At 41.3% G+C, this 25,498-nt stretch overlaps 1 protein-coding gene across 4 annotated transcripts in view; it reads right to left on the bottom strand.

The window, feature by feature from the left end:
• Positions 1-25,498, bottom strand: part of LOC147301870 (uncharacterized) — a 79,686-nt gene that overhangs the window by 34,934 nt on the left and 19,254 nt on the right. For 3 of the 4 annotated variants that reach the window (XM_086284019.1, XM_086284017.1, XM_086284018.1), the window contains exons 2-3: positions 13,830-13,900; positions 393-456 (exon numbers count right to left, since the gene is read on the bottom strand). The gene's annotated coding sequence lies outside the window, so the exon portion shown is untranslated. Of the gene's footprint in view, positions 1-392; positions 457-13,829; positions 13,901-17,088; positions 17,508-25,498 lie in introns of those variants that run through there. The other variant, XM_086284016.1, reaches the window with a different exon arrangement.

The raw sequence follows: 25,498 nt of genomic DNA, 5'->3' as shown, positions 1-25,498 counted from the left end.
AAATTGCATTGAGATGCCACTTATAAATTTAAATATCCACTTTTTAAATAAGTGGATAAAGTTCTTTTTAAGTAAAGTTTTTTTTGTTGTTGCTGTAGTTCAGGTTGTATTAGCATGGTATTTATATCATTGAGCCAGCTGTGGGTAACATTATTATGTTCACAAGGGCCCTAGCTGTGTCCTGTATGGAAAAATGTTATGTTTGTAGCCGACTGTTCCCCTATGCCATGCTTTTCAGAGCATGAGTCACTGTGTCTATGTTCTTTGTTCTGGAGTGAAATAACTCATCAGCCATTCATGAATTTATTCAATGTTGTTACTGTAACACCTTTGAAGCTGTGTTTTTAACTAAAATACTGAGAAGAATTCATGTTAAAACTGTGTTGGCTTACCGAAGTTGAAAAGCTGTCGTCGGTGATCAATGAGATAGGAAAGCGACGAGCTGAGGCGTCTTCTCTGTGAGGGAAAAAAAGAATACATGTTAGGACATCATTAAACTGTGGAAAAAAATGTTTAACTTGTAACATCCTTCTCTCTAAAAGAGGAGCTGTGTGTCACTGGGTCAGAAACAAGCCTAAGCTGCTTTAATTCACCAACATCTTTACATTTAAACCTCTGAATCATGTCTAGCTAGTCCTGAATCAAATGAGGGGCGTTTTCTACATGACAGCTTTCATTTTGGACTGTGCTTGAAGCAGCCGGGCGGGAGACATGCGTGCGCGCAGCAGCTTAGCTCTGTCACCTGGAGTCTGCCGGCAGCGTTAATCCGATCGTCAGCGTGGCCTTTCCTCTCTTTTAAGCTGCCGCTGATGCACAACAACAAAGCCAGAGATGATCTAATCTATTCACAGTGTCAGCACGTGTGAATATTTTTTGCCTGTCTGGGTGTTTTATTTTCTCATTATGGGCTTGAGTGTCATTGCAAGCATTGTTTTATTGTTGTTGTTATTGCACATGCTTTCTTTTGCAAAACCATATGAAACAAATGGTTTTGTTCTCTAACAAGATCGTACTGTTTGATTTTCCTTCAAAAAAGCAAGATTTCCTTTTAATCTGTAACTGACTTTGTAGGGTAGCATAGGTTAGCATACGTTAAAAGTGATAATGGGGAAATTTTAGCTAGCTTGGCTCTGGTAAAAGTTGACAAAAACCAACTATCAGCACTTCTAAAGCACAACTCTCATTTCTTGAGAGAAGCAGATGTGGATCAAAAGCACCAAAACTGCAGTTCCTCTAATGGCCACTTGAGGGTGCCCCCAAAGGCGATCAATATCCATTGACGCCCATGTTAAAACTTTACAGCAGAAACAAACATGTTTGGAGACTGACATGAAAAACTCTTTTGGTATCTACTACGAATTTCCCCAAGTACTTTGATAAATTTTCACTATGTAAAGTTCTACAACGTGGTCGCAGTTTTTATGTGGCCAAAAAAAAAAAAAAATAGAAACAGAAGTCATTAGGATAGCTTCCAATTCAATTGTAGGGATGATAATATTCTAAAGAATAAATCAAAAATAATTATCTTCCACAAACAAGTGATTACAAGAGTGTGCATGCCAAACAGACGCACTCCATGGCGAGCTGCTTTTAAGATTTATCAAATTCTTGGATCGGACCGCTGGGGCTGAGCCAGGGGATGAGTTAAAGCTTAAGTCGGCCATGAAGAAACACAGATTTGCACGTTTGCTCTGCTTTGGGACTGTAAGGAGGCAGAACACAGAGCATCCTGTTAACATTAAAACAGTGTGAAAGGACCGTGGGGGAGTTCTGGAGCCAAAAACAGGCATTCGGAGAGAGACACCGAATGCAACAGAGGGCTGAATGAAGGAGAGAGAGGAGGGGAGAAGAGATTTTCCAAACAGGAAAGGGGGGGGGGGGGGGGGGGGGGTGAGTTATTAGAGTAGAAAGAATAAGAGGGGAAAAAGTGGGGAAAAGATAACTCACAGAGGAGGAAAGTCAAATATTTCCTTCTTTTTTTTTTTTTTAAAAGAATGAACATCTCTGCAAGTGACAGAACAATGCCACTGTTATTAATGTTGTCTTGCTCGACAGTAATTTTTTGTGCTTATGCTATTAACCCATGTGGTCATGCTTAACTTATCAGCTTTAGCCTTTAGCTATTAAATTAAACCACAAGGTCTCTTGTAATTTAAGACATTTTCATTCGTCTACTCAGTTGATGCACAGAGTAGGAAATGTATTTACTAATGCCGCTAATGCTTGCTGAAAACTATACTACTATTTTAGCAGTTTAAGGTTATAACCACATGTAAATTGTACAGAAAGCAGATTTTTATTATGAATGTTTAAAGTTTCTGAGTTACAGGTGAACTTTCAGTATTTCCCACGCAAAGACTTTATACTTTCAATTATATGGAAACTCATTTCTGTATGTTTGTTTATATGTCTTTAATGGTTCATCACCATATGCAATCAGATTACTAGTGGATAATCTCCTGGCCCTTATTTTGAAAACCCAGCCCTTGTGATATCCCACCAGTCTGCTTGCTGGACAGGTTCCTGTTGTGGCTGTCCTCTTTATTATTCAGCTGCTTTCCAAGAACCTGGAACTAGCAGAAAACAGTTTTCACACGACTCTTTGTCCTTCCTCTATAGCAGGGGTGGGCAACTCCAGGCCTCAAGGGCCGGTGTCCTGCAGGTTTTAGATGTGTCCTTGATCCAACACAGCTGATTCAAATGGCTAAATTACCTCCTCAACATGTCTTTCATTCTCCACAGGCCTGGTCTGTTGACCCAGGGTGATATCTAAAACCTGCAGGACACCGGCCCTCGAGGCCTGAAGTTGCCCACCCCTGCTCTATAGGAACCTCCTGGATACACCCTTACTAACATCAGAGGTTAAGAATTAAGAGGTTAAGCGTACTGATGATTGATAAGTCTGAGCATCTCTATAAAAGCATTAGTTTTGGCAGTTTGCAGGTCAGTAGCATTCAGGTGTGTGCTAACACAATGCCACAATATTCCCAGGAGTGGACATTTCAGTAAATTCACCATAACATCATAAATTCATAAATTCACCCTCAGCTTTCAATTCTGCTCCAGTCAGACCCAGAGATGCTTAAACTCCTCCACTTTGGGCAGCAACTCAGCTATAAATCAGGCGGAAATCCTTGGGCTACAATCCCCAGCTTCCAAAACTACCCTCTGGTACAATGAACATTAAAATTTTAAATATTTTCGCTTATTTTGCTTCAGTTCTATTTTTCTTTAATTAGTTATCCATCTGCATACAGACAGAACCAGATAAAAGGCAGGCAGGCTCTCTGAAGAAAGGCAGAGAAAGAAAAAAAAAAACTAAGATCATACAGGAAGTAATGTCTCTTACAGAGGAGAGCTGCCCAGCCAGGGAGGCTTAGCCAGAAAGAGAAATGGATGAAGGGAAAGAAAGAAACTGAGAGACGTATAGTTACAGCTCCGTCCAAAAATATCGGGAGCGTGACAGGAATAGAACCGCTGGACTGAGCACCACATGTTTTTAATAGTTACAGTAAATGATCCTGTCTCTCACACAGCAGCTGCCCTGTTTATGAAACCCAAATGTTCCTCAGCACAGTTCGTCATTCTTTTATTTTCAAAAGTGCATCCATCTTCATTACTCATGAGTAATTCATTATTAAGTGCAACTTTTCCTCACTGTAGGATGAAACCAATTAACAGGAGTTGCTTAACTGAGTAAAAAAGTATGTTTTTGGCCTTCTCATGACTGTCTCTTTGTCTCTGCAAAGCACCAGAATCAGCAAACACCCACTGATTTCCCCAGACTGCTTTTTAACAAAAACGATATATCTAAAGAGTTTCTTATCTTATCACCAAACTCATTAATTCAAGCTTTTACAGGATGATAATTTGACATCTTCACAATCTTATCAGTCATCCAAAGCGACTGTCAACCCACCAGCGCATCATCTTCATCGGTTTAAAAACAAACAAAAGAACAAAGTGCAAGGTGGAACAAACACGTCATTACTCATCAGCCCTTGGAAAGGTCGAACACAGATGACTAGATACTTTTTGTGCATCCTGACATCCAACTTGACCCGCATACGCCTCCCTGGAGGAGGGATTCCAAGTGGGTCAAACAGGGGGCAAACTGAGAGAAGACGGAGGAAGGATGGAGGAAGGCGGAGATGGAGGTCAGAGAGCGACATAATCCACAGATTTGCCCTCTTCATCAGAAATGAGGCAAACAGGAAATTAATACTTATTTTAGTGTCGTGTGAAAGGCCCCGACAAAACCTCGCTCAACTTCTCTGAAATGAGAAGAGGCAAAAAAAATGGCAGAAAGACACTTCCAGAATTATCTGGTTGTGTTTTAATTGAGCAGCCTCTCTGCATTATTGGCAGTTTCTAACTCTGGCAAATGACCTGCAGAGTCTTGGAGATCCAAATCCGAATTTCACACTGAAGCCTTTACAAACATACATTAACTAAAAATCAGTGGAGAAGACACTTGATCTGTCTCACTTGATCAGGTCAATTTCGACATTTCTTCAAAGGCAATTAACTGATCTTAATGCTGAAACCCTGAGAGAAAGCTCACAATGAGCCATACTCTTATCCTATCCTTTGGATGCCAAGAAAACTCATAAATAAGCAGTTTTCCCCATCACAGCGTTCCCCCCTGAGCACAACATTAGCTCCAACCCCTCAACACGAAACCATGGCTCAGCCTGTACACTTCGTCATTTGCAAATCTCAGATAGGCTGCTTAAATTGCATCACTGTGCAAACAGTTGCTGCTGACTCTGCAAGCTTCTTTGCAACCCACTGTCACTTCAGTTCTTTTACTTTTGAAGATGTCTATTGTATTTGCTGATGTAGCTTGTCAGTAATGCTTTACCCACCACCAGGTGGTCCAAGAACAGCATTTCTGCCACATATAAATTACTGCAGCTGGCACGACCATCCAAAACTAAAGTGGCCTTCATAGAACTCATACATTTTTTGCTTTCTCAACAATGTCACAGATTATGATTAAGTTTAAAGGTTTGGCTGTGGCTCAGAAGGTAAAGCAGGCTATCCACCAATCAGAAGGTTGGAGGGTCGATCCTTGGCCCCTCTAAGTTATGTATCTTTGGGCACCCTGAGTTGCCCCTGATGCATTCGTATGTGAACATTAGATTAAAAGTGCATTAGAGGTGGGAATCACCATACATCCCATGATACGATATTATCACAATACTTAACTCACGATACGATATTATTGTAATTTTTTTTAAATATTTTGCGATATTCAGATTCTGTACATAAAGGTAAACTTTATCAATATTCATTTTATCTAATATCAAAGTCTCACACACAGTCTTTCTCTCATTTCAGTCAGTTTTATTGTTGAAAAACTGAACGGTTTGTATTATAGTCTAGTCCAACTTAACTGAATGCAACCATCTGGTACAATTATAGCTATTCTGAACTATGCAACTTATGAAAACTATGCAGCCCATTCAGCAACTGAATAATTTGAAAGTAAATTAAAACAAAATATAATTTTACATTAAATAAAAAAGTTTTAAACTTAATTAAAATAAAACATGTCTTAAATTAAAATAAGTAAACTGTCATGTTTATTGCTGCCAAAAAAAGTTAAACACATTTGGACAGTGAAGGAATGTCAGGATTCTTGCTCAGAAAAAGGATCAACATGCTCTGAAGTCAGAGTTCTAGTCCCCAAAAACCTTGTTTGCAACAAAATATCGATTTCTGCTGTCCCTGTATCGATACATTATTAGCAAACAAAATATCACGATACTACACAGTATCGATTTTTCCCCCCCACCCCTATTATGTATAGAAAAAAGCACTTGTATAATGACTGGGTAGCAAACTCTTTATTTTTGAAGCAGGGTTGTTTTAGAGGCAGGTTTTTATTTCTAATCCCTTGTGTTTGAAAAGTACCATCCACTGCAGCAAGATGTTTACTATAATTTCTGCTTCAGAGTTGGACATTTTCACACTGACGTCCATGGGGATTGACTCACTTTCGGAGCTGGCCCCTAGTGGCCATTGGCGGAACTGAAGTTCTTGGAACTTCAGCACTGGCAGATGTGAACACATCACTTAGTAGGTGAAAGGGCAGAATTGTCAGTCCTGTGATGAGTAGATGATCTCACAACATCCACAGAGGTGTCTTTAGAAGAAACACTGACAAGGATTACTTCTATTTTGAAACCACCTCTAATCATTTTCACTCTAGTTTTAAGAACAATCTCAGACAGTTTTTTTATGCAAAGCATCCATAAAGCACCTACAGGCCTGTATTTAGTGCCAAGGTTACTGAGGATAATGAGTATGGCTGCCACCTGATGACTTAGTAGCTTCTGCTAAACAGACTCCTACCTCCTCGAGCAAGTGCTAAAGGCTAAATAAAGACTGCACGTTCGTGTTGCTTAGCAATGCTGCTGTACTTTAAATCACTAAAGTGCCACTCGATTCTCCGGTTTTATTTTCAAAACCCACACAAAGATTTTCCTGAAATAATAATGAAAACATGCTGCAGGAAACGTGTTGCTCTATGGTAACAACGTGAGCGCTGAAGCTGCGGTCTGTGTTTGTGGCGTGTTTTGGTTCAAGCTGGTGATCCAGACAGATAATTTGACAGAGACTCTCCTCCAAGGTTTTTGCTTCCTCCCTTTTAACTTGGCCATCACCCCCGCTTCCTCATCTATAATTCACACAGGCAACCTACCTCCCTCCCCCCCACACACACAAACCTGTTCATACACAATCCCTCAGGCCACACGCAAACACGGGTATGTTTAATGCATCAAAGTCGCTATAGGAGTTCAAGGTGAAATCCATTCTGTAATATGCGCGGATACTGCACAAAGAAATAATTCAAGACAACTTTACAGGGAGTCTTTAATCCCCAATAAGTACTGCAAACTATGAGATTAGGCTTTGCACTTCTTTAACGTTCCTCTACATCATGTTGGTGTCGATAACCATTTCACATTTGGCATTAAACGCTTACGACTTCTCATTATCTTTCCATCGCCGCTGTGTAATTACCTCAGTGATTCATTTCGCCTTATTCCAATCACGACTCTCCATCTAGTCCTGAACTCTTTTATTCTGCAGGAGACTTGTAATCAGTGCAATCACACAGTGGTAAAGAGAGAGAAGGAAGGTGGCAGTTTTCGAAACTACAGAAGAGGTGAGCATCAGTGATCCCTGTGAAAACTATTAATGACTGTAGCACCAGTTTGGAGATGAAAAGGTGTACCTGAATGTTTTTTCTTTGTTAAGCCACTTAACACTGACCTGTGAATCGTCCAAGCATAAAAAGCCCCTTTTGTTAAAGAAACCATTTCTTTTGTTGAATTTATGAAAAAAAAATGTCAAAGATTACACAGTTTGACAGGTAAAATAGTATTTTTGCACCAACAAGATGATTCCCAAAGAGCTATTAGTTGAAAACCTGACATATCTCAGCATGGTGTGCAGTGTGTCCTTAAAAATATTTGAGTAAACTGGATGAAATAAGTATTGGACCTAATAAACTATCTATAGCAGATGATCAGTAGCTAAAAGTTATACCCTGGTGAAACAGGAAAAAAAATCCAACAATGACCTGACACAGGACCTGAGAGATGCATCTGGACTTCCAGGTCTGATGGAGTGATGAATCCACATTTTTTGGTTCAAATCATTGGCAGTATGTACAGAGGAGGACAGGAGAGCGGTACAACAGTGAGCGTCTACAGCCATCTGTAAAACATGTTGGAGGGGCTGTCATGGTTTGATGTGCATTTCAGCCAGCGGTGTTGGAGATCTTGTCAAAATTGGTGGAATTATGAACACAGAAAAGTACCATCACTTTTTGATCCACTGTTAAATACAATCTGAAAATCATCTGATTGTCAGCAGCTCAACTTTTCAGCATGACAATGATTGCAAACACACAAATACAGTAAAAGCATGGAACACTATAATGGATCGGCCTCCCCAGAGCCCAAATCTCAACATTATTGAAGCAGTGTGGGATCTTGTTGACAGAGAACAGAACAAAAGGCAGAAACATCCAAAGAAGAGCTTTGAATGTCCTTCAAGAAGCCTGGAGAACTATTCCTGAAGACGACTTAAAGAAATGACAAGAAAGCTGCCTAAGAGAGTTCAGACTGTGCTGAAGAATAAAGGTGGTCCCACCAAATATTGACTTTCAGGCACATTAGAGTTGTACAAACTCTGTTTTTTGCCTTATATATTGTATTTGCATGTATGTTTGCACATGTTCACAAAATATGAAGAGCACATTACTGCTGTCTTAACTTTATTAATATCAGAGAGAAAAGAAACATAGGAGATGACAGGGAATAAACCAAACAACTGTAGATGGTATCTGTCTTCTACATAAGTCTGCAAACTTGTTTTAGCTTATGACGATTGGACCAAAGCTTCATTACAAGTTTCACATGACTGTGAATTATGAGGTGTGAAAATACAGCATTAGTTTGGCTCTAATTTTAGCATAGGGGGTGTCACAGATAAATTTGTGGGTCATACTATAATTTAGAAAGGCCTTTCTTTTTCTAGTTCACAATTTCATCAGAAATTAATTATTTATCCTGAGACTCTGAATTCCCATTATTCCCAGTAGTGTTTTTTTTTACTCTAAATGAGTACTTAAAGTTATTTTTTATTAAGAGCCACATACATTAACAAAGTAGTTTATTACGTGCTTTTTAGTGCTTTCAAATGGTCATAAACACAGTCACACAGTCATGTCTAAAGGTGCAATAAGGTGTATTTTTATCCACACTTTTAACTTTGGGTAGATTTTTGTGGGAAATGGTAAAAAGTAAACAGTGAGTGAGAACGAAACTTAAAGGGAGGTCTTAGATGAGTATCCCAGTCAAATTTGTGTATTGTTTGGTTGTTTTCCTGGAATGAATTGCATAATGTGACGTTAGTTATCATCTGACAGCAAAACTTACAGTTATTTGATCTCAGTTAGCTGCTAATGTAACCCAGTGAAACCTGAAATCCACAGCAGGTAGGCTGAAATGTAAAATTTGCTTTAGCTCACACTTAATTAACTTATCAATTTCCTTTGACTTCCCCTACAGTTGTGGTATATCTGCAAACCACTCTGCAACCCACCTTCACCCCAGTTCCTCCTTTTACGCTGCATGACTCAGTGTTCTGTCTTACGTCACTGATGCCTGGTTTGTGTTGCTTCCTGCACAGAGCCAAGCTGCTAAATAAAAATTGCAGAAGGAAATACCGATCTACTTTTGACAGTTCCTGACTGAAACATTTATCTTAAGACGGCAACACAGCCAAAACTCTGTTCTCTCCACTTTCCCTGTGGCTAAACAACAGACTTGTTTTACAGGAAACCAGTAGGAAAGTGTAGACCTGTAAAATCCATGCAAATCTCTCTTTGTCATAATTTGAAATGTTAAAAAGTCACACAGGGAGGTATCACTGTACAGTGTGTGCAGGAGTCAGCCAGAAGAGGACTCAGTGGACCCAAGAGAAGATGCTTCGGAGCAAATTTCACTGGAAAAATAGGGCATCGTGGAATCCAGCTCTTTAAATGCATCCATTAAGTCTGATCCTTGAGTCAGGAGCCCCAGAGAAAAGTAATATCCTGTTTATGACAAGAAACAACAGGAAATGTGGTTTTGATTATTGGATTTAGTTGCTGCAATAGCATGCTATTAGCATGAAAAAGAAGCTAGAAAATTTCCCATGTTTAGACTGACTACAACAAGTAACCACACAGTAACATGAGCTTTATAATGGATTGGCTCTTTTACTCACTGTTGAAGTACAGCAGAGAAGAGCATAAACACACATGCTTCCTACGTGTAATGCTCTCTGCCCTTCACATGACCTAAAAGCTTAAACATGTGCTCGTAGCACTTTCTCCTCTGTAAAGCAGGAAGGACCAGGTGCGGGTCTTCGTGTCTCCAAGACGACAGCTGCAGTTAACAGCGAGGACAGGTGGCTGAACTGATCTATATGCATTCACAGTATGTATATATGGAGGTTTTTAGTGGCCTTGGAGCATTACAAGCACATTCATCAATCAACACGTTAGCACAGCGCCACCCGAAATGGTGCCCGGAGGCTGCGATTTCATTACTTTCACCCTGAGGAATGCAAAGAGAGTGAAAAACATTTAGGAAGAAGACTGCAGTTGTTACGCAGACATTTCTGGTTAATCCTTGAAGCTTTTTAAAGTTTCCTTGATGGAAATATGCAGCTGAGACATAAGCTAGCCGCCAATGTGAACCTCTGCGATGATAATATACAGGAACTATTTAGTTCTTAGTTTGTGTTATAAAAGCTACTCTGAACATCTTAAATGTCTTAAATGTCGCCCATGACAAATATATATCTACATTACTGTGCAAAAGTCTTGAGCGACACCTAATGTCTTTATATTTTCTTGCACTTGTTTGGGTAAATCACACTTTTATAGCAAAATATAAAGAATATAAAGTGAATTTATAAGTATAAACTAAAACTAAAATAACAAATAAAAAGTGAAATGAGCAAACACAATCTAAAAGTTAACAGAAACTGAATAAAACTGAAAATGATCATGTAAAGAGTTACATTACAAAACTATTAAACTTTAAACTAATGACTTACGCTGCTTTCTAAATCTGAGCGCATCTGAGGTTAAAAGGAAACTTTAATCTAAGTAAGATTCTGCTCAAGTCACTGAAATGGCCAGAAATTACAAAGCACACGCACACCTGACACCGTTTGAAGCTCAATGCTGTACACATTTAGTCTCTGGGTTTTATTACCTGTTGTTACTAAGCAGCTACCTCACCTTGCTCCTTTTTATCTGCACCCAGACATGTGTCAGAAAAACCTATATGTCCTGTGCTGTCTCGACTGTCTCAGGCTTTCAAATGAGACGTCCTTTTCTCCTGTAATCATCTCATGAGGAGAAGATGAAACTGTCGGAGGTGGTTATTGTTGGGAATAACACTTCTGGTCAATCTGATTGCCCTAAAACTTCAACTAAAGCTGATTAAAAACTGCACCTCTTGAAGCTTCTGTTATTTTTAGCCTTTAACCTCATGCGAACTGAGATGAATTTTGCAAATACATCAAGTTCTGTTTTCTTTAAATCGTCCACCCAACACCCAAACTGACGGGATGCTACCTCATGTCATTGGCCTCCTCTGGGTGTTTTCCACTATGCAGCATCATCCCGCATTCCTCAAATACACTACCAGTCAGTTCACCGGCTCTGCTGCAGTCTTCCCCCCTCCCGCCCCTGAAATGACAAACTGTCTCCTGTGGCTCACCTCCTCTTACAGCTTTGGCATCTAGCGTCATGCACATCAAGTATCACTTGTCAACACTCACTTCAGGGCTTCCTGTCAAAGTCAAGGGACTCCCATGTTCCTGTCTCCAACACTTTGCCTCTTCAAATTATCCACAGCACGCATTAATCTCTGACAGGGAGGTATAAAAACACTGCAGCCTGAGAGGCAGATGTTGAGAAACGCTGGGCGACTACAGCAGCTCCTGTGCCAGCTGGATAATCAGCCTAGAATTTATCTCCCCCCCTAATGATTAAGAACCTGATTAAGAAGTTCGGAAAAAGTTGCATTTTGTATTGTTAAATACCCGGGCTCAATATCCCTGCAATTTCGGATTAAATCTACAGTTTAGGCATATTTTTTTTGCAGTTGAAGATGTCATGAAGAGAAAACAGTGCCTTTCTTTTCTGCGCTTGACTTCGCTGTGGCACCTACATTTATCTCCGCTGACTAACAGCAGCGAGAAGCAGGGTGGTGTTGACTCTTTCTCTCTCCCACTCATTTTGCCCTTCAAGCATGGCAACAGTTGGTTAACTGCCTGCTGCGCCCTATTCCGAAGGCACGGGCTTGGCAGAACCGGAAGAGGGATGCAGGAGGAGGGAGGAGGGGAAAAAAAGGGAAAGAGAGGAGAGGAGGTGCTGGGTGATTGGGGGACAAGCTGTGACCCCAACAACAAGGACAGAAAGAGGGCGCATCCGCCCCCCTCGTCCTGCCCGCCTCAGCCCTGGCTTGTCATCCCAAGTTGGTCCCAGAAAGCAGACAGCTCGCCTGAGAGCTGCCCAGCAACCGTGCGAGCAGACGGAGACAGAGATAGGCGGAGAGAAAAGGGGATTCAGGGAGGGGAGCGAGGGGGCGTCATGCCACTATAGATATGACAGACATTGCGGTGACTTCTAGCACGCAGTTATACATGCGTAACGTTGGTGAGACGGCAGAAACAAAAGTAGGAGGGTGGCACAGCGGTGTGGTGGTTAGCAGCGTTGCCTCACAGCGAGAAGGTTCTGAGTTGCTGTGTGTTTGCCCTGTGATGGACTGGAGACCTGTCCAAGGACTATATACATATAAATATATATACATAAATATGTGAGTCACAGGCCTACGTCCATCTTTCATTTACAGTGAATACTGCAACCTGCCCGAGGCCAACTGTCCACTATAAAAAGTAAGGGAGGAAAAGGCTTCTTACATATAAACACCGGTGCATGCCGTTACACGCCCATGTTACAGTACTGTCTGCCCTGTTGGTGCTGCTGGCAAGAAATGCATAGTAGATGTTGTTTAGTTTTAAAAAATACCAGTTCATTTTTGTCAGTTGCTTTGAAGGCGTCATAATTTCTCATGAATAATGCAGTTTTTGTGGGTATAATTCAAATGTTATTGTTGTGAATTTAAAAGGATAGGATGCTTTAATATGTTTTCACAGGTGCATAAATGCTAAAAACAACAGACTGTTGCTCAACGACAGGATGGCTTCATTTTATCTGATATAGATAAGAACCTTCTTGGTCTTAAGATGAACCTGTGTGCCAAGATCGGTTGCTCAACTCTTAATGATATGGGAGGAGTTTGTGGACAAAGAAACAAACCAACACACAGAGAAACAGAGATTTGGTGCATTACGGTGAGATTAAGACTATTAGAAGTTTGTTTAACTACTAAGTGAATATGGAGTGGTTTATTGTCCCCTCGGATGGTGCCACAACACGAAAGAACAAAACAGATAAAAGCAGGAGGCGGAGGAATAAATAGTAGAAAGGACAAAAAGAAAGGAAAAAGAAACAGAAAAGATAGAGTGGGAGAAAAAAAAGGGCGCTACATCGCCACCTGCTCCAAAAGTCGATCGAGCTGTCAGCAAACTTGTGACAGCCAGCTCAGCCGGCGCTGACAGGCAGCGTAATGCATCCTGCGGTCTCGCTCGGCTTGGTGTCGCTCCCACTGAGAAACCACCAACAATCTGTTGGCTATGAGTCGCTAACCGCCAACGGCCGCATGCCATCACAGCTACAGCCTCTAAATAGAACCCAATCAGCATTGTTTCCAAGTGAAATAAAGTATAAAAAAATCAGAAGATCAGGCTTTTATCTCGGTTTCGCACACACAGGCACACAGCAGCAGCAGCAGCTCACCCTGAGTGAACCGTGGTGGCTGAATAATCAGGGGTGTCTAGACGGAGCACGTCACAAAGACTAAAGGTCATCAAACCAGAGGAACAACAGCCCCTGGCTTATCACAGCATCACTTTTTTCATATTCGCCGTCCTTCGAATATGTCAGCAGCAAATATTCTCAATCTGTGCCAAACAAAAGAGAATGATACCCAGGGAGATGCTGATTAGAGATCATACACACAATCAGACAAGGAAGAGGAGAAGAAGAAAGAAAGAAAGCCGGCTCTTTTTCTCTTGAGAATTTTCCTTTTTTCCCCCAGCCTGTATAATACTGAGCATGCACATCATATTTGTAGCTGTAAAAGCAGCTAGAAAGGGACTATATAATATAATACACAGCATCTTACCTGGTGGGGCAGTTATTCCAGCTTTTTGTCTGCAAAGAGGACACAAGGGGGAGGGGGCAAGGCAGCGGCTTCTGCAGAGAAAGAGAGAGGAAAAAGAAAAGAGATGAAGAGGTGAGAAGAGGAGAGAGCAGGAGTCAGAGGGGCAGCACCACGCAGACGAAGAGATGCCTTTTTGTCAGCAAGCGGAGCTGGCGAGCACGCCGCTGCAGATTACGCACTCCCTCTCATCCACACACACAGAGGACCGGCACACTGCCTCACAAAGATCTCCCCTTCACCAGCACGCACACACACACACATACAGATAGTGCTGCAGACAAGCCAGTGTCTGCATTACATTGGGGTTGGGTGGAGAAAAGGGGAGGGTGGAGATGTACACAAGAAATGTGTGTGTGTCAGGGCTACATTAATTCATCTTTGAAAGGGATATGAAGCTCATCAAACCCCCAGAGGGAATTAAGTTCCAACATAAAAGACCATCTCCATCCAAGAAATTTCCAGAAGTGCGTTTCATTCTCTTCCCTGTTTATCTCAGCCCTACACATTACAAATGCATGAAACATTTTAACATGACAGTATCTGTGTGTGTGTGTGTGTGTGTGTGTGTGTGTGTGTGTGTGTGTGTGTGTGTGTGTGTGTGTGTGTGTATCGTATGTACAAAGGAGGGGTGCAGGGTTTGCCCCTGTGGTGAATAATTGCTCTGTCCTGGTGCTCATTTGCAGGCATGGCCAAGTGCAGCAGCAGCAGCACCGAAACAAAGACAGCGAAGGGGAACCGGAGGGTGAGGGGGGGGATGTCTGTAGACTGCAGAGGCCGGACCAGCAGAGCAGAAGCACACACAGCCCGGTTTCACCAGGCCTCCGACCTCAAACCACATGAAATGAAATATATTTAGAGTGCAGAGGCTAACAATGGTCTCGGGCCAGTAATCCATCACGTGAGCTACTAGAGATGTCAAAGATGTTAATAAATACAGGGATTATGAGCCGAGCGCTGGAGTGGCTAAAAGCCTGAGTGAGTGCAAATTTGAATAATTGGAAGGGTGAGTGGATTTAATGAAACAAACGACAGGTTCAGATTTTTTTCTTGGTCAGAATTTGTCTCACTCAGGTCACCGCAAAAAGAACCAATGACTTCCCATTTATAACGTGACTCTGATATGCGTCATAATTAGGAATTAGCCTCAACCACACACACCTAGAGACTGGTTGGCAACCCCTGGACAACCCCTGGTTGCTAGGGAGTGATGCTTATTCCCTGACCTGAGTGCAGCCAGAACCTCGTAGATTTGAAACAGAAATTTAGGAATTCCTTGACAATGTCACGGTTCTGGGTCAGTTTGACCCAGTATTTTGAGTTTATGTTTTGGTTTAATTTTGCATCAGGGATTGTTCTCTTGTGTTAATGATTATGATGTTTATTATTAGAGTTTCATGTTTCTGTTTATTTGTGTTAAGGATTTGTTCTCGGTTGTATCTCACGTTTAGTTTAGTTCAGGTTCCATGTGTCATTCTCTGTCTGTCTCTCAGTGTCAGGTCTGCGTCTTGGTGTAGTGTTCTCGTTTCCTGTTTTATTGTGAAGGTCTGCGCCTCATGTGAGTGTGTTCAGTTTTACCTCTGTCTCGTCTTGTTGATTATTCCCAGCTGTGTCCACCACCTGTGTGTAATTCCCCTGTGTTTCTCTGTGTGTATTTAAGTTTGTGTCCTCTGTCTTTGTAGTTGCTGGTCCGTCTGCGTATCCACCATGTTTCATCCGTGTGTTCCCTGTTGTCATCATCATGTACCATCGTCTTCCTTCCTTCCTTCCTTCCTTCCTTCCTTCCTTCCTTTATGTTCAGGTTCGTGTTCTTGTTCTTGCTCTGTAGTTTAGTTGTCCCAGTATAGTTTAGTTCTCCATTTTGCCGTTTGCCTCTCCATATTTTTGTGTTCAATAAATCACCTTCACACCTTCACGACTGCCTGCGCTTGGATCCTCTTTTTCCTTTTCCACATGGCTCTTCTCACTCGCTGTGACAGACAAATAGTTACAGACTTGCTGCAGTGCAGCAGTTTAAGTACAAAATGACAGCCTTGCTATTCAGCCTTTAATAAAGGAACATAACCCAAATACAACCAGTTGCCAACCAGTTGAATTGAGTGTCAAAGACGAGTAACGCTCACCTGCGTAGACAAACTCACACTGACTGCAACAACGTGACAGCCTGTGTTCATAAATTACGTGGCAATTATGTGTGAACCTTCATCAGTGTGAGAGCGACTGCAGTCACTTTGAATCAGACTGTGATTGTTGCCTTCCTCAAGGTAATCTGTGCAATCACCATCCATCCAAAGTGGTTGCCCAGAGGCCAAGAGTGGTTTAACTCTGGGCAGCCAGGCGGTTGCTGGTTTCTGATAGCAAAATATTCAGTTTAATAACGAGGTAGCCACCAGTTGCAAGGAGGTTGCTGCCCCATTTTTACTATAGCGTGACCGAGTCTTTAGCTAGTAATCATGGGAGCGCATTCAAAGACTAAAGACTTGTTCTCATAATATCCAACCGCACATCCATTGCTTCTAATCGCAGACGATAACGTTAGCAACTTGCTAGCAAATATAGGAGCATTTACTGTCTAATGATCTGGAGTTTGTGGAGACCAAGCCTGAGCTAAGCTTACAGTAAACAGTCAATCTTTGATACAGGGTCTTGACTTTGCAATATAAAATCTAAAATGTACAAGTTTACAGTTTCTATAAGATGACCAAAAAAAAAATGCTATAAAAAGTTGATGGTCTTTATTCTGAACATAAGCATTTTTAAAGGACCTGCCCTTTAAGGAGCCAATAAATTAAGCCATTAAAGTAAAACCAGTACAACCACATTGATGTCAAGAGACACTCCCTGACATGATCGCCAAACCTTGGAGGCCAGTGAGGTTGATGTGAAGCTGAATCACAAAGGACAGAGTCATTACGGTTTCCAAAACCACTTTAGAAGTTAGAGGCTGTGCTCCTTCCACATCCTCTCTTAGTCTCCAATGTGAAAAATTATGATATCAGCAATACATACTGGCCACCCTGCTCTCTGAAGATTTTCTATTGGTAATTGAAAAACCAATATCGGTCGACCACAAGCAGAAAGAGCCATCAGCATGAGGCTATAATCAACCTGTCAGCATCGAGGTCTGGATCAAGTTTAAAGAAAACAAATGAGACATTTAAAATGACAGCTGAAAAATAATCTCAGTGTCAAATTAAAACATGAGCTCATATTCAGATTTCACCTCTTCGGGAGGGTTCGGTGCTCATCATGAGCCGAGCAACAAAGCAGATCCGTCAGAGTCTGAAGTCCAGAGAGACGGAAGAGATAAGGAGAAAACTGGATGGATGGAGAGACGAACAGAAGGAATGAAAGATTGGGGGAGGGAGGCTCAGACGTCCCTGTCAACGCCTCCAGCCTTTAAGGAGGTCGTGCCAGCACCGATTAGAGACCAAGCCTGGACCGAAGCTGCAGAGCCAGCTAGCACAGTCCGGTAACATCTAATCTCCCAGAAAGCAGATGTCGGTTGCGCTAACGCCAATATGCCACAGCCGAACTGTCAACAAGACACAGCGACAGGCAGATCACTCGTCATGTTGTTCACCCTGTGTTTAAGCCGCACACGTGGTTGGTAAAACAAATCAGTGCAAACAGACCTCAAATCTGCAGACTGATCCAACATTATGTCGATCTCACTGCACTGTTGGAAGCACAGGTTGGTCAATGAAGGTTGTGTTTGGCTTCTGTAAGGGCAGGGATAGCTCAGTAGGTAGAGTGGTGGCCCCATGATCGGAAGGTCGGGGGTTCGATTCCCCTGAACGGCTACCCTGAGGTACCCCTGAGCAAGGTACCGTCCCTACACACTGCTCCCCGGGTGCCCAGTGGCTGCCCACTGCTTCACTGAGTGAATGGGTTAAATGCAGAGAGGGATTTTCCCCACGGGGACCAATAAAGTACACCTTCTTCTTCTGTAAGACTGGGACAGAGCCAAGTCATCATGATCTGGCTTGGCCGAACTGATCACCGTGACTTCTGTGCAATCACCCCGGGCTCCTTCAGCTAGACGTGGATGATTTGGTCCTGTATGAAGAGCTGCTGGATATCCCTGGACAACACCCAAATCATCACAAGAATAAGGCTGGAAGAAAAGTCTTTTAAATAATGTAATTTCAAGATGTACCTCCTCTGATCGAGTCTCTAACTCTTGCCTTTAAAGCAAACACCTGCCAGATTGGAAGCTGAACGCACACATACACAGACAGGGATGGATTAGCACTTGAGGGAGGTTCTAAAGCAAATCACTGCAGTGTGAACTAATTCAGCATCATCTGCTTCTCCAGGATAGCAACCAGCTGCTGACTATTACTGGAACTGATATATATACAGACTTGCCTGAGTACCATCATAAGATACCCAAAAGATGACAACTCATCTTCTGAAAGCATGAGGAAAAACAAAATGCAGCACTAGCACAAATTACGTTTGGCTGAGCGAGCAAATTTACTGCAGGTGCTTCGAGGACAAAACAGCAGCGATGGCAGCCTCGGTGCTTCAGTGTCATTAGGGCTGTGATTGCGGCTCCATTTTATTTTGTATAACTCGGACTGCTGTAGCTTATGAGAGTGCTGAGAGGAGTTAATATGAATGCAGATATCGATTAAAGATTACAGCGAGTGCTTTGGGAAAATAAGGTCAAACAAGTGTGAGATAAAGGGAATGTGGAAAGCTAATCTTAGGTTTAGATGTTCCATCGATGTTTTCTGACATTTTAAAGATTATGAGATGAATCAGGATAACAAATGGCAGCTTAAAGAGGCAGAGAAATTTTTTATTACGGCACATCTATAAAGCTGTGTAATGCAACAGCTAAGATGTCTGATGCAACTTGGTCAGACAGATTACATCCATCAAGGCGAGGCTATAATCTCCTGTGATTGGTTGTTTCACTGTCCGGAAACGTTGGAAAGAGGTGGCATAGCAGCTACATGGGTCAGTTTGGAAAATGTTATTTTATTAATCAGGAGTCCTGAAACTGCGATTTTACACCCATGAAATTGCAAGTGGTTCCAACAAGCATCTACTGTAAGGACTGGTTTGTAAAAAAAAAAAAAATCAAACAACAGTCTCAAAGCTCTTTGTCCAAGCAAGAGCTCAAACCTCAAAGTCATCAACATTACTTACAAAAAAATGTAACAAACCCACACACTCCAAGGTATTTGTAAAGGCTTTTCAGCTTTGCTTCAACACAAACCTGCACGTTCACTGACTAATGACTGACGCTTTATTAGCAAGTGAGCATATGGTTTGATACTACAGTTAATCCTCTATTTTGAAACGTATAAACTAGTACGATAAAGATGTAAATTACTGAATATGATCCAAAATGAGGGAGTGCACCTATAAACTCAGCAGGATAGTGTTTAGAGAGGTCAAGACAAAAAGTCGTTTGACCATTTTTATTAATTTATCTTTTTTACAGCCACAGCTATCGCCATCTGGTGGCCTTGAGATAAAATGAATCTACATCTACAATATGTTTTATAAGGTCTATGGAGGCAGTTGACACTTGTTCTGTTATTTGTTCTTACAAAATTTATACAAACAGCATTATTTATTCATTGATAAAAATTTCCTCTAGAATGAATGGGAATAGAAGAGTTAAAAATGAAATAGTGGAAATACTTAAGTAAAATCCCAGTAGAGACGAACTCTTATCACAAAGAGAGTCACACTGGGTAAAAGAGTGCAAATTCCTCAATCAGGAGGGGAACTTCAGAGTGAAAGAATTTATTTCAATAAGAGAGCAGTGATAATGATTTAGAGACTCTTTTATAGCCTGCCTGGCTCTGGAAGATGATCAGGTAAGTCTTCAGTCAATAACTAATCATAGCAGACACAACAATGCTAAAACCCTCAAGCCCAATCTAAGAGTCCAAGTCTTTTTAGTATTTTGGCCTGCTTTATAAAAAAACATAAAGGTTGCATTCATATGTTTCCTTGTTTCCTCTTACCATGTTAACTCCACGCTAATACTTTCACCCAGACGTGGACCTAATAATCGCCTGTGCTGGCACAGTAATGGCTGAGGATTGGATCACCGCTAGCATCAGCAGGACGGCGGGAGCAATCTCTTTCCAGCATGAGGCTGACGTCCAATTCAAACAACAACAACTGCTCCATTTAGCTCGAAATAGAGGGAAACACAGCGGCATCTGCTTGTTTTGTTGTTTGCTTTAAACAAGTAGTAAATTTGATTTAAGACCGTGGAAATCTAATTACTCAAATCCCTGCTGATTTAACTGTCTGTTTAATGGTTAGCAGGAAGTCATCCGTCCCAGAGATCACCAGTAACTTCGTCCACTGAGGATAATTATGATTATTACATTAAAGTCTCTCCTTTTAGTACAATATCAATTTGTATAATTTACTCAAAGGTTTCTCTGGTTTTGAGTCTCACTCTGCTTCAAATTTGCCTATTGGACAAAAATTTTCTCTCCTATGTTTCTGCCAAGGCATTCACTTATTGATGTTTGCTCTAGGACGCTTTGATGTTAAGAGGTCAAAGGTGACTCTGTTCAGACCAAACATATGAGCTGATCCGCTCCATCCCTTAAGAGCCTTCTGTATATAGACACAACAGCGTGACTCACACAAACACCACTGCGTGACATCTTATCCGAGCCGTGTGCGCTGCAGACAGCATAAGAAGTCATTAGACATCCACTGATTTACCACAAAGACAATTATTCTGCACAATCCTATAGCTCACAAATGTTCCTTGCTTTATATTCATGTCTGGTAACATCCTAATTTCAGATTCCAACTATCTGCACTTCAGTTAAGATTTTTAGGTTACTCTGTTGCTGGTTCACACCATCCATCCATGTTCTGCCATTTCTCTGGGCCTGATATGGAGGGGCATCAGTGTTAGTACAAATGCTAAGACTTCCCTCTTCCCAGCAATAGTTTTCCACCAAGCTCCCTAGCCAGTCGAGAGACATAATCATAGCATGTCCTTGGTCTTCCCCATTCTCTTAGTGTTTGGACATACATTGAAAAAAATCACTCGGAAAGTGTTGAGGACCCAGCCTAGTCAGATACCAAACTACCTTTCCTGGGTGGCCTTCTTTTGCTGTATCTAAGGGTAAGCCTGGAGTCCCTTGAGACGCAGATCATTTCCATCACAACTCTTACCAGTTAGTGAGAGTAGGAAAGTACAGTATGAGTAAAAAATTAAACTTAAAAAAGGGGTTTTCTAAAATTCAGCACAAATTCAGGTCTCTATCAGCATGCTTTGTGGACTTTCCAGTCAGCCTAGGAAACATAATAACATGGTTAAGCTTACAATGACAGCTTCAGTCATCAGCAAAGGTAACTCTACACTTAAAAGCCACAGATCAGCAAAATGTTCAATTCAGCTGTTTAAACCTTTAAAACTTCAATCTCAAATTCCAATGCCCTGTTCAGGTCTCCTTGAGGAGCTTGACGTTTGCTCCCCACCTTATTCGCTTAGTCTAAACTCTGCAGTGAAGTACACCAGACACCAGTCAACACTTTAAGGGAAAAAAAGAAAAAAAATCTTGTCCTTCTGTTGAATTTAAGCCTTGACTGCCTAAAAGCTACTTCTGTCACCATCTATGCTTCTATGTAGTCATATATTGCTTTCTGACCTGCAGGAACATTTTCGTAGTTTCAGTGATTTTAATAGCTCTAGTACGGTCTCAACTCGCTGTAGGAGCAGAATGTCTCAGAAAACTGTTCTTTTGTGGTCTTTTTTAGCTGCTACTATAAAGTAGATACTTTATTATCATGAGAAGAGTCAAGCACATAAATACAAGAAACTATCACAGTCAAACAAATGTTTGCTTTTCCTTATATACTGCAGATAGCGGATACTCATATTAAATACCCAAATAACCACATGAGTTTTTAAGACAATGAATTAATTAATAAAACAAATTAATCTCTGTGAGTCAAAAGCTCAGGATGCAGACAGTGTTTTCTACTTTGAATCTGTGACACAAAGGGAAACCAGTGTCTTCATGCATTATTGTATGGAGACGGTGATAAATAGGATGGACACAGTCTGCTAATCGGTTTGTGATTGGATGTAGTCACAGTGGCAGTTACATGCAATCTGTTTGTGATATTACAGTGATGAACTGTGATGAAACAGTGAAAAACAAAAGTCTGTTGTTGTTTATATGCAAAGATATTCACATTAACTTCTTACATTCAGAGTCCAGCCACAAACTCATAGATTTTAACCAGAAATACTAAAAATAGTGACTATAAATAGTGACATAGTTGCTGCAGGATGCCAATTTATCTGCAAATTCAAAAAGGGGCTTGGGAGTCTTGTTTCTTTATTCCAAAGAGATGGGTCACAGACAAGCTGTACTCATCTGAACTGACTGACTCAGATTAATTGCAGCATGCTGGCAATTTGTCTGCATTTATAAATTAGACCAGTCCAATTCAGACCACAGCTGTCTGGACACTGGTTGCCTCTCGCCAGGTGATCTATGCATTCGCCCTGTGAAAGTGATACCCCAGAGGTTGAGGGTGTTGAATGTTCACTCTCTGACCAACCAGTTGGTGGCTGCAACTACTTGCAGTTGGCTGCCAAATGCAAAAAAGTCACATCCAATCACCCAGCCATCACTGATTTTTTTCCAAGTCGTGAGGAGGTTGGCGTCCTATTTTTACTCTGTTGTGACCGAATTGTTTAAGGAAGGTGGCAGGGAGTTAAAATGTGACCCGAAGCATCAAGGAATAAGATAAATAAGGATTCTTTTGAATTGCGACTCTATTAGGGTCCAAAAATAGAAAGAGCTGGTGATAAGCAAAATCAATCCCCTTTCACATCTGCCTTAAATAATAAAATAAAACATAAAAAATGACCAACAGTGAAGACCAGGCCTTATTGAGCCAATATGAGGGTGAAAATAAAACATATTGACTTGTCAGAGCCAATTATAAAAATCATTATGAACCAAAGACTGACTATCGTCCCAGAGTTGCTAATATAATGTGAAAGCTAGGAGGAACAAAACATGAATAAACGAAGGCATGTCGTTCCCAGAGGACCTGTCTAATGGATGGTTACTTCCTGAATGCCTGTTTCATGCTCTGCAACATCAGTTATTCAGTCTAACAAGCTAAATGCTTTAATGGTTGGCATGAAAGCAGATTATTTTTCCCCTTGACAAACAGTAGAACATATCTTCCTCCACAAAGAGGGTGCCATACTCCTTTTACATCCACACACCAGATGAACTGTGATCCATTAATGTCTTAGGAAACTGTTTATTATATTGACACAGTCACCCTATCATTATTCAAAAGGCACAATTGCAAGAAGGTTGGTGAAAAGCTCTTGAGAGCATAAAAGCCTGAGTGGCTTGTCAAAGTGCAGCCGTACTTGTTTGCCGCTGCCAAGAGTAAATAGCAGGCGGTCCATTTGCCAAAAGAGAGCGTCAGACCATCTCAATGACTGGCTTGCCATTCATAACAAAAACCTCAAAATGTGTCCTGTAACTTACAGTGAGTGCGTGGGAATGTCCAGTCCTGTGCAACAGTTGGACCACCACAGGATAACATATCGAGTGTGATGGATTTTTCCCTTTACCACCCAGCAGGAAGGCCTCAGGGGGGTATATATTGTTCCATCATTCACATAATACATGCACACACACACACTGGCAGGCTAAAGATGGCCTGAGTGCGCTACTCTCGGACTGTCATTCCTCTCAGATATGAGCAGAGCACAGGAAATGCCTCAAATGTGAAATATGCCTCAGAGAGGCCAGTTTAAAACAGAGACGTGATTTGAGGAGAAAGAAAAGAGAGGAAGTGGAGGGGTGGGTGAAGGAGGCTGATGCTAAGACTGTGGGGGGAATTTAGGGGTTACACGCAGTCAAGTGTTTTTATGGACTTAAATAAATTTGTGCCTGTCTGAGGGCGTGTGCCTGCCTTACAATAAATGCTGTATATATTAACTGTCTGCAAGGTTTGTGCGAACACTCTAGCTTGCATGTGCCTGGCTTTACACTAACCACAGGGTGTAGCCGAAGGCTTTGAAGTAGTTCCTACACCCTGGGCTGAACTCTAACACAGGCTACTGTACAAGATCCTGTATTACCCCATGGAAAAATCACAACATGCTCTCTATATTCCCCTTGTAAAACTTCACTAGGCAGAAAAGGCTGAAAAAAGGGCAAAAAATAAAGTATAGGAAAACTGTGCATTTTTAAAAGAAGAGCCAATCACATTTATTTCCAAGCTTGAGATGGTAAATGGACTGTTATGGACTGTAGCTCCTTTCTACTCAGCTGAAAACTTAAAGCACTTTATACTACAAGTCTCATTCACCTTAATTGTATAGTGCTTTGATCTATGCCTAAGCTCTCAGCCTAAGTCACACACTCTCTCACACTCTGATGGAGGCATCAGGGGCAAGTCCGGATTCAATATCTTGCCCAAGGATGCTTCAGCGTGAGGACTGAAGGAGGCAGGGTTTGACTTTACCAATTAATTTTTTGTCTGACCAGAACAGCCGAACCCAAAGATATTTAATTGACTTTATATAAATCATACACTGTTATAAAGAGAGTAAACCTTGTGCATGCTAACAATAGCCAGAATGGCTTCAGGAGGTAAATCTGGATTTCTTCAAATTCAAATTCAAATTTTATTTGTCACACACACACAACCATACACAGTATGACATGGGGGTGAAATGCTTGTAGCTGTACAATGCCCGACCATTAAATGACAGAAGAAAAGTTTTACAATATTTACAAGTTAGTTTACTACAAAATTTACAAATTAACTTAGGAATTTACAGTAAAGAATGTGCAAATAGCAGAAGAGATTATAAAGATTAGAAATTATAGGAATTCTTCTTCTTCTGGTGAGTATTAGGTATGGAGCCTGGCCAGCGACACCCAGCAACCTTTGTGCGTATTACCCGACTGGCTGGCAAGTGATTTCTTGAGGTTACAGTTAGTAGCTACCGTGAAACTTGTCACAAAGAGGTATTCAGTGTTACACCGAGAACCTTCTCAGAATATCTTTGATTGCACATTGTCGCAGTTTCCTGTATTGTATAAAGGCAACTTCTTTGATGCTATTCATCATCCAAGCTGAAGTGAAACTTGAAAACGTGCTGTAGCCCGAAAACGATGAAGGTTCAAGGTTCAAGGTTCAAGGTTCTTTATTTGTCACATGCATAGTTATACAAGTATAACACACAGTGAAATGTAGCCTGACACACTCCTCGACATGTGCAAAAAAATGGGGGTGGGGGGGGTGGGGGGGTGTAGAGGAAGAACATTATATATATATATAGTATATACATTGGGTGAATGTGCAGTAGTAACATGAATGTTCATCTTTAAATTAAAAGCTGTGCCTTGATGTTGCAACAGATTGATTTGAAAGAGAATGTTCTTTGTTTCTAGTTTGCGTTGCACTTTTCATGGTTTCAATATCATTAGTTTGTAATTATTTAGAGACAAACTGGCATCTTCCATGAAACTACTGGTGACTGTTCGACCTGGAAAGCAATCCCAAAATTTTTAGTGCAGAATCGTATGCTGCTTTGTGACCACTTGTAGCGGAAGGCCACAACCTCCAGTGACTACTCGCCA

Source organism: Aulonocara sp. 'chitande type north' Nkhata Bay, linkage group LG23 (assembly GCF_057382095.1).
Source record: "Aulonocara sp. 'chitande type north' Nkhata Bay isolate Kocher_YH1m ecotype deep benthic linkage group LG23, A_spYH_male_GT1.1, whole genome shotgun sequence".
NCBI classification, from domain to species: domain Eukaryota; kingdom Metazoa; phylum Chordata; class Actinopteri; order Cichliformes; family Cichlidae; genus Aulonocara; species Aulonocara sp. 'chitande type north' Nkhata Bay.
This window is presented reverse-complemented; position numbering and strand designations above follow the sequence as displayed.